A 9745-nucleotide genomic window follows, 5' to 3' on the forward strand; every position below is an offset into this window, starting at 1 on the left:
TTGGTTGTGCATGTGATCAAAAACGTCACACGCAATGTGAGAAGCTTTTGATAATTTAGGGAAAGATCTAGTGTGGCAAGGAATTCTTAATGATCCACTGTGTGAGACGAGAAGGAACAAAGCCATTTCAAAATGTGGTACCTACATTCTGAACTGGAAAACATGAATTTTTGATTTCTTCTCTGTTGGTTATGTCTATTTTGCATAATTATGAGTCAGTTGAAATTACTTCTTCCTGATAGTGATCTGCACTACATGAAAACGAACAATGAAACTCAGCTTGCAGAATTGCTTCTCCTGGGATTCTCAGAGGACCCAGCACTACAGCCTCTCATCTTTACTCTGTTTCTCTCCATGTACCTGATCACTGTCAGTGGGAACCTGCTCATCATTCTGGCCATACTCTCAGACCCACACCTCCACATGCCCATGTACTTCTTCCTCACCAGCCTGTCCATGGTGGATGTGTGCTTCACCTCCACAACTGTCCCCAAGATGCTGGTGAACCTTCAGACACAGAGCCAAGCCATCAGCTATGCAGGCTGCATCACACAGATGTTCTTCTTTACATTGTTTGTTGCATTGGATGACTTTCTCCTGGCCATGATGGCTTATGACCGATTTGTGGCCATCTGTTACCCCCTGCACTACATAGCCATCATGACCCCACGGCTCTGTGTGCAGCTAGTGATGGTGTGCTGGGTCATAGGTGTCTTGGATTCACTGGTGCACAGCTTACTGGTGCTGAGGCTGAGCTTCTGCACACACCTAGAAATCCCTCACTTCTTCTGTGAGTTGAATCAGGTGGTCCACAGAGCCTGTTCTGATACCTTTCTCAATGACCTCATGATGAATTTTGCAGCTGTGCTGCTCTTGGGGGGGTCCCCTGGCTGGGATCTTGTACTCCTACTCCAAGATCATCTCCTCCATCTGTGCCATCTCATCAGCTCAGGGCAAGTATAAAGCCTTTTCCACCTGTGCCTCTCACCTCTCTGCCATCTCCCTGTTTTATGGCACAAGCTTAGGTGTGTACCTGAGTGCCAGTGCTGCCCCAAGTTCAGCCTCAACTGCAGCAGCCTCAGTGATGTACACAGTGGTCACCCCCATGCTGAACCCCTTAATCTACAGCCTGAGGAACACAGACATGAAGAGGGCTCTGAAAAGACTGCTGATGCCTAAATGATAGTGGAACCCATGGTGTTGGAGCTGAGCAGTGTCAGTGGCTAATGTCTCAAGCCTCAATGTCAGACATTGTGATGAATTTGTCAGAGGAGGTAGCAGAGCTTGCCTCGTCTGTTCACTATCTAGTTTTTATTCCTCTGTTTGTACTACAAATGAAAGATAATTGCATTGCATTGTGCATTTTCTCTGGTGGCACACAATTTTTTCCTGATTTTTCTGTTCTCCCCACATTTAGTAAAATCATTTTTCCGAAGATAAAAGGGATCTGAGATTTTATGGAGGAATAGAAAAGCATGAGAAGTTTGTCTATGTGCTAAACAACATGTAATTCCATGTGTTTTTTTACAGTGTATAGATTGTTTTTTACATTTCATGCCTGTAATAATTCAGTATTCTCTTTACCACATAAATTTGTCTTTTTAAGAACTGGCCTATTTAAGTATACATACTGTTCTAAAGTTGCACTGAATTTATTGCAAAGATAAATTTCATTACCTGAGTGATATTCCTTTGTTTATGTATAACAGTTGCTTATTAATGAAACTTTAATTTGTATAACAATAACACATGATCCTGGAACTGCATGAGGCTAACTGTGCAGAATTGAAATGCCCACATTTCTCATGACACGATTTCTTGTTAAATAGCACCAAGTGAGGGCTCGCCACCATATCCTAGCAGCTAACATCCTTGCCTTTAAGGTGCCAGGATGCCATATGGGCGCCAGTTGTAACCCTGGCAGCCCCACTTCCCATCCAGTTCCACACTTGTGACCCTGGAAAACAGTCAAGGATGGCTCAAAATCTTGGGATTATGCACCCCTGTGGGAGACCTGGAAGAGGATCTGAACTACTGGCTTTGGCTATTGCAGCTGCTTGGGAGTGAATCATCAGATGGATGATCTTCCTCTCTGTCTCTCCTCCTTTCTGTATATGTGACTTTGCAAAAATAAATAAATAAATCTTTTTTTTGAAGATTTATTCATTTTTTTTATTACAGCCAGATATATACAGAGGAGGAGAGACAGAGAGGAAGATCTCCTGTCCGATGATTCAGTCCCCAAGTGAGCCGCAATGGGCTGATGCGCGCCAATCCGAAGCCGGGAGCCTGGAACCTCTTCCAGGTCTCCCACGCAGGTGCAGTGTCCCAGTGCATTGGGCCGTCCTCAACTGCTTTCCCAGGCTTCAAGCAGGGAGCTGGATGGGAAGTGGAGCTGCCGGGATTAGAACCGGCGTCCATATGGGATCCCGGAGCTTTCAAGGCGAGGACTTTAGCTGCTAGGTCATGCTGCCGGGCCCAAATAAATCTTTTTAAAAATAACATTATGTAGCACAATTCAATAATTTTCTTCTTAGCTTAGTAGTTTATTTTTCAGATAACATACATTCAAGAATCATTATAGTAAAATTTTTTTCGACTAATAATGAAGCTGTTTACTATATCTTTTTTTCCATTTTTTTATTCATTAATTACATTGTATTATGTGACACAGTTTCATAAGTATTGGGATTCTCCCCACCCCTCTCCAAACCCTCCCACCATGGTGGATTCCTCCACCTTGTTGCATAACCACAGCTCAAGTTCAGTTGAGATTCCCTCATTGCAAGCATATACCAAACCTAGAGTCCAACATCTTATTGTCCAATCAAGTTCAACAGCTTCTTAGGTATACCCACTCTGGTCTGAAAACAGAGCCAGCAGAGTATCATCCCAGTCATTTAAAAGCTCCAACATACCATCAGCAAAAATTTACATCATTATGGAATTAATTGACATAGTAATGAGTAACCAATATGTTAAAAATAAATGCGAGTTCTTAACCACATTCTGTGACCACCTCATTGACATTTCAATTTTAGTTTATGTACAACATATAACATGTATAACATGTTATACATAACATCTTATCATCTTAAATTAAGGCAAACATGTGGTATTTAACCTTTTGGGATTGGCTCATTTCCCTTAGCATTATGGTTTCCAGTTTGGCCCATTTGGCCACAAATTATAGTAAAAATTGTAAATGTTTTATTCCAACCAGATCAAACACATACCTATTTTATGCTTCTGTTATATGTGATAGCTAACAGAAAATGCACACACAAAAAACCACAATGCATAAGAATAAAACTGACATCTTGTGATTTGATTATTTTATTAACCCTTGTCTGTACTCCTGTACAGCAGTAGACTTTATGCTTTTTAGTTGACATTAAGATTATGATTTTATAGTTGAAATTATGTTACTGTAAAGAAATCAATGAGAAAAGGAGTGAAGAGGAGACTGAGGCAGGCAAGCATGAACAATTTCTTCGAATTTCATTTACAAAATACCTGAAACCTGTCTTTATATCCATAAAAATTTTTATAAATAAAATTTTAAAAGTCGTAGGAACATCTCCATTCATTTGTTAAACCCATGTAATTCAAGGTTGCTCTCCTATTTGCTAGGGAAGAAAATTTGCGGAAACAGCAGTTTCCTCATTGGAGTTCTGAGAATTCTTCCTATTCCTAGTAGGACAATAAGTTATCAGAAACCTGTCCTTGTACTTTTTCCTATGAAGCTTCTGGACATTGAGACATTGTCAGATTATGATTGTTTGCAAAAGGTTTCAGGAGATACTTACCAGCGTTTAATAACACTTAAAATATCCATGCATAAAATCCATTAGATGTTTATAATAGAGTTGCAATAGACAAAGATATCTGATTATCTCAGTGGCTTACATTTCTACATAACCAAAATAATGTGGCTCACAGATCAGATTTCTAGAAATTCCATGCTTTTTCTGGGACACATATAAGAACCTTCATGATAATAAGACTCAGTAGATTCAGCTGTTTTCAATGCCGTGATCTGACATGAAAGTGACTGTCTGAGTCTCAGCATTTCACTTCTGATCCAATCCTGCATAATACATCTGGGAAAGCTGAAGATGAATGCGGATTCCTATCACCAAACGGTAGACTAGCATTAAGCAACTGGCTTTTTTTTTTTTTTAATTTTATTTTAAATTCATTAATTACATTGTATTATGTGACACAGTTTCATAGGTACTGGGATTCTCCCCACCCCTCCCCAAATCCTCCCACCATGGTGGATTCCTCCACCTGTTGCATAACCACAGTTCAAGTTCAGTTGAGATTCCCCCATTGCAAGCATATACCAAACATAGAGTCCAGCATCTTATTGTCCCGGCAAGTTCAACGGCTTCTTAGGTATACCCTCTCTGGTCTGAAGACAGAGCCAGCAGAGTATCATCCCGATCAATTAAAAGCTCCAACATACCATCAGCAAAAATTTATCTCATTATGGAATTAATTGACATAGTAATGAGTAACCAATATGGTAAAAGTAAATGCGATTTCTTTTCCACCTTCTGTGACCACCTCATTGACATTTCAATTTTGGTTTATACACAACATATAACATTCAAAACATAACTTGTTATACATAACATCATATCAAATTAAGGCAAACATGTGGTATTTAACCTTTTGGGATTGGCTCATTTCCCTTAGCATTATGGTTTCCAGTTTGGCCCATTTGGCCACAAAGAACTGCATTTTGTTTTTTTTAATAGCTGAGTAGTATTCCATGGAGTAGATGAACCATAGCTTTCTTATCCAATCCTCTGTTGATGGGCATTTTGGCTGCTTCCATGTTTTTGCAATTACTGATTGTGCTGCTATGAACATAGGAGTGCATGTTGGTTTCTCATAAAACAATTGTTCTGGATATATTCCTAGGAGTGCTATTGCTGGGTCATACGGTATGTTGTATTTGAGTTGTTTGAATGTTCTCCATACTGATTTCCATAGAGGCTGTACCAGCCTGCAGCCCCACCAGCAGTGGAGTAGGGTTCCCTTTTCCCCGCAACCTCGCCAACAAGTGTTGTTGGTGCTTTTATTCATGTGGGCCAGTCTTACTGGCGTTAGGTGGTACCTCATTGATGTTTTAATTTGGATTTCCCTTATTGCCAGGGAACTTGAGCATTTTTTCATATGTTTATTTGCCATTTGGGTTTGTTCCTTTGTGAAGTGTTTGCCCATTTCCCGTGCCCATTTCTTGAGTGCCTTGTTTGTTTTGACATTTTGGTTGTTTTGTAGCTCTTTGTATATTCTGGAGATCAGCCCTCTATCACCTATGTCGTGTGCGAAGATCTTCTCCCATTCTGTGGGTTGCCTTTTTACTTTGTTGATTGTTTCTCTAGCTGTACAGAAGCTTCTTAGTTTGATGAGGTCCCACTTGTTTATTTTGGTCTTGATTTCTACTGCATTTGGAGTCTTTTTTAGGAAGTGAGGGCCTACCCCTAAGTGTTCCAGTGTGTTTCCAACATTTTCTTCCAAAAGTTTGAAGGTTTCTGGATGTAGGTTTAAATCTTTTATCCATTTGGATTTGATCTTAGTATATGGTGAGAGATGTGGGTCTATCTTTTTGTTTCTACAGGCTATCAACCAGTTGTCCCAACAGCATTTATTGAACAGACCTTCCCATTTGCCTGGGTTGTCGTTTGTCTTTTTGTCAAAGATTATTTGGCTGTATTTGTGTGGGTTCCCATCTGGTGTTTCTATTCTGCTCCATTGATCTTCTTCTCTATTTTTTTGCCAGTACCAGGCTGTTTTGATAACCACTGCCCTATAGTATGTCCAGAGGTCTGGGACTGTGATTCCCCCTGCTAACTTCCTGTTCTTGAGAATGGTTCTAGCTATTCGTAGTTTTTTGTGTTTCCAGATGAACCTTTGAATCATTGTTTCCAGTTCCATGAAGAATGTTTTGGGCAATTTGATTGGGATTGCGTTGAATGTATATATTGCCTTTGGCAGTATAGACATTTTAATGATATTGATTTTACCTATCCAGGAGCATGGGATGTTACTCCATCTTTCTAGATCTTGTTCAATTTCTTTTTTAAGTAGTTTGTAGTTTACTCAAATAGGTCTCCAACATTTTTGGTTAGGTTTATTCCCAGATACTTCATGCTTTCCTTTGTTACTTTGAATGGTATCTTGCTGGTTAGATCTTTTTCCAACTTGGGGCTGTTAGCATACACTATGGCTGTTGATTTTTGTTCATTAATTTTGTACCCTGCCACTCTACCGAACTCTCGTATAAGTTCTAGTAGTCTCTGTGTTGAGCCTTTTGGCTCTTCCATATAAAGAATCATGTCATCTGCATATAGTGAAAGCTTGACTTCTTCATTTCCCATTTGGATTCCTTTGATTTCTTTTTCTTGTCTTATGGCCTCAGCGAGTACCTCTAGAACTATGTTGAATAGCAGCGGAGAAAGCGGACATCCCTGTCTTGTTCCAGATCTCAGTGGGAAGGGTTCCAGTTTTTCTCCATTCAGTATGATGCTGGCATTGGGTTTTGCATATATTGCTTTGATTATGTTGTGGATTTTTCCATCTATGCCTACCTTGGTTAGGGTCTTTAGCAGGAAGTTGTGCTGGATTTTGTCGAAAGCTTTTTCTGCATCTATTGATACTATCATGTGATTCTTGTTTTTCAGTTTTTGGATGTGGTGTATCACATTTATGGATTTCCGAATGTTGAACCATCCCTGCATTCCAGGGATGAATCCTACTTGATCTGGATGAATGATCTGTCTGATGTGTTTTTGAATTCTGTTGGCTAGGATTTTGTTGAGAATCTTAGCATCAATGTTCATCAAAGAGATAGGTCTGTAGTTTTCCTTCTCTGTAGGATCTCTGCCCGGTTTTGGGATTAAGGTAATGTTGGCTTCATAGAATGAGTTTGGAAGGGTTGCTTCCTTTTCTATTGTTTTAAAGAGTTTGTAGAGGATTGGGGTTAGTTCTGTTCGGAATGTTTTGTAGAATTCTGTGATGAAGCCGTCTGGGCCTGGGCTTTTCTTTGTTGGGAGGTCTTTAATCACTGATTCAATCTCTGCTTCAGTTATGGGTTTGTTCAGGTTGATTGTTGCCTCTGGGCTAAGTTTTGGCAGGTTGTGTGAGTCTAAGAACTTTTCCATTTCTTGGTGGTCTTCTGATTTGTTGGAGTACAGTGCTTTGTAGTAATTTCTGATTATGTTCTTAATGGTTGTAATGTCTGTTGTTATGTTGCCTTTTTCATCTTTGATGCTGTTAATTCTTGCTTTCTTTTGTTTTTTCTTTGTCAGTCGGGCCAGCGAGGTGTCTATTTTGTTTATCTTTTCAAAAAACCAGCTTTTTGATTTGTTGATTTTGTGTATGGTTTTTTTTATTTCTATCTGGTTGATTTCCTCCCTTGTTTTGATGATTTCTTGTTTCCTGTTGTGTGTGGGGCCCATCTGCTGCTGCTTTTCCAATTCCTGGAGGTGTGTGGTTAGTTCCTGTATTTGGCGCCTCTCTTGGGCCTTGACATGAGCTCCAATTGCGATGAGTTTACCCCGTAGCACTGCTTTGGCAGTGTCCCACAAGTTTTGGAATGTTGTATCAGAGTTTTCATTGGTTTCCATAAATTTTTTGATCTCATCTTTAATTTCTTCTCTGATTCATTGTTCGTTCAATAGCATATTGTTCAACCTCCAAGAGTTTCTGTATTTCCTTGGGCATATTGAATTGCTGATTTCCAGTTTCATTCCGTGGTGGTCTGAGAGGATACATGGTATGATTCCTATCTTTTTGAAGTTATTTAGATTTGCTTTGTGTCCTATCATGTGGTCGATCCTGGAGAAGGTGCCATGTACTGCTGAAAAAAATGTATAATCTGTGGTCTTAGGATAAAAAATTCTATAAATGTCTACCAAGTCCAGTTATTCTAATGTTTGTACGAGCTCTGTTGTTTCTTTGTTGAGTTTTTGTTTTGTTGATCTGTCTATAGTTGTTAGCGGGGTGTTAAGATCGCCCACTATTATTGTGTGTGTATCTATGTCTCCCCTTAAGTCTGTAAGTAGTTGCTTCACGAAGCTAGGCGCATTGGAATTAGGTGCATATATGTTCACGATTGTAATTACTTCTTGATGGATCAGTCCCTTCACCAATATATAATGTCCTTCTCTGTCCTTTTTGATGTCTGTCAGCTTGAAGTCTAGGTCATCTGAAATTAGAACAGCTACGCCAGCCTTTTTTTCTCGTCCATTGGCATGAAATGTCTTTTTCCATCCTTTCACTTTAAATTTCTTACAGGATTTTCTGGTTAGATGTGTCTCTTGTAGGCAACATATAGTTGGGTGCTGTTTGATGATCCATTCCGTTAATCTATGCCTTTTGATTGGTGAGTTTAAGCCATTTGTGTTTAGAGATAATATTGAGAGGAATTGGTTTTGGGCTGCCATGAGTGTAAGTGTGCAAGTGTGTATTTGCGACTATTAGAGTTTTTGATTGGTTGACTTTTCTTGTATGGATTTTAGTGGGGAGGTCTTCCCATTTGCCATCTTTGATTTTGGTTTGTATTTTTTCTTTCTCGGTTTAGCACCTTCCTGAGGAGATTTTCCAGAGCTGGTTTCGTGTTGATGTATTCTTCGAGTTTCTCTTTACTGTTGAAGTATTTGATTTCATTCTCAAATATAAATGAGAGCTTTTCTGGGTACATTATTCTTGGTTGGCAGTTGTTTTGTTTCAGGATTTGATAGGTTTTACACCATTCTCTCCTTGCTTGGAGCGTTTCTTCTGATAGGTCGGCTGTGATCCTGATTTCCCTTCCCCTGAAAGTAATCTTATCCTTTTTTCTTACTTGTCTTAGAATGGTTTCCTTGTATTCACTTGAAGGTAGCTTGAGGACCACATGTCTGGGAGACGATTTGTTTGGGTCGTATCTACTGGGGGTTCTTTGTCCTTCCTGGATTTGTGCTAGATTTATATTTCCAGTATTCTGGAAGTTCTCCTGTAGTATCTCATTGAGCACTCGTTGCAAGCCTGTCACTTTTTCCACTCCTTCGGGAAGGCCTATTATTCTAATATTTGATTTTTTGAGGTTGTCTTTCATTTCCTGTATGGACCTGTTGGCTTTCTCTAGATTTGTCTCCAACTGTTTGATGAGCTGCTGCCTTTCATTCTGATTGTCTTCCAATTCTGATATTCTGTCTTCTGCTGTGTTCATTCTGTTGGTTAGGCTTTCAATTTTGTTCTCTATATCAAGGATTCCCTTTTTGACTTGATTTATTTCTGCAGTGATATGGTTTTCGAATGCCTTAGACTCTTCCCAGCGCTTTTCACTCTCTCTGACGAATTTCATCATTAGCTTCTTAAAGTCCTTATCTGATAGTTCCTCTATGTCTTCATCTTGCATCTCAGATATTGGGATTAGTTTTTGGTTGTATTGGGAGGGAGTGCTTGATCTTTCCTCTGGGTCATTGCTTTTTCTGATACTTCTCCTCATTGTGTTTTTACTTCTTGTTGTTTTGAGATTTTAGCGGTGATTCAGCTGAGCCGGCTCTGGTTTGGGGTCTCCGGCTGAGCCCAGCAGGGCTTACTGCCTGAGTCACCAGCTGCTTTCAGGGTCTGTAGATCACAGCCCCGAGTTGGGTCAGGAGGCTTTGTGGGCCAGCCCTAGTGCCAGGCCCCTTCCCCTGTGGCTCCCTCTCAAAGGCAGTGCCCTACAGATTCACTCTGCCGAGCTGCG

The 9745-nt window shown here is 40.0% G+C and overlaps 1 pseudogene; it reads left to right on the plus strand.

Annotated features, from left to right (window-relative positions):
• The first annotated feature begins 255 nt into the window (after positions 1-255).
• Positions 256-1183, plus strand: LOC101517622 (olfactory receptor 7A10-like; annotated as a pseudogene).
• Positions 1184-9745: the final 8562 nt, after the last annotated feature.

Source organism: Ochotona princeps, chromosome 25 (genome assembly GCF_030435755.1).
Source record: "Ochotona princeps isolate mOchPri1 chromosome 25, mOchPri1.hap1, whole genome shotgun sequence".
Lineage (NCBI taxonomy): Eukaryota > Metazoa > Chordata > Mammalia > Lagomorpha > Ochotonidae > Ochotona > Ochotona princeps.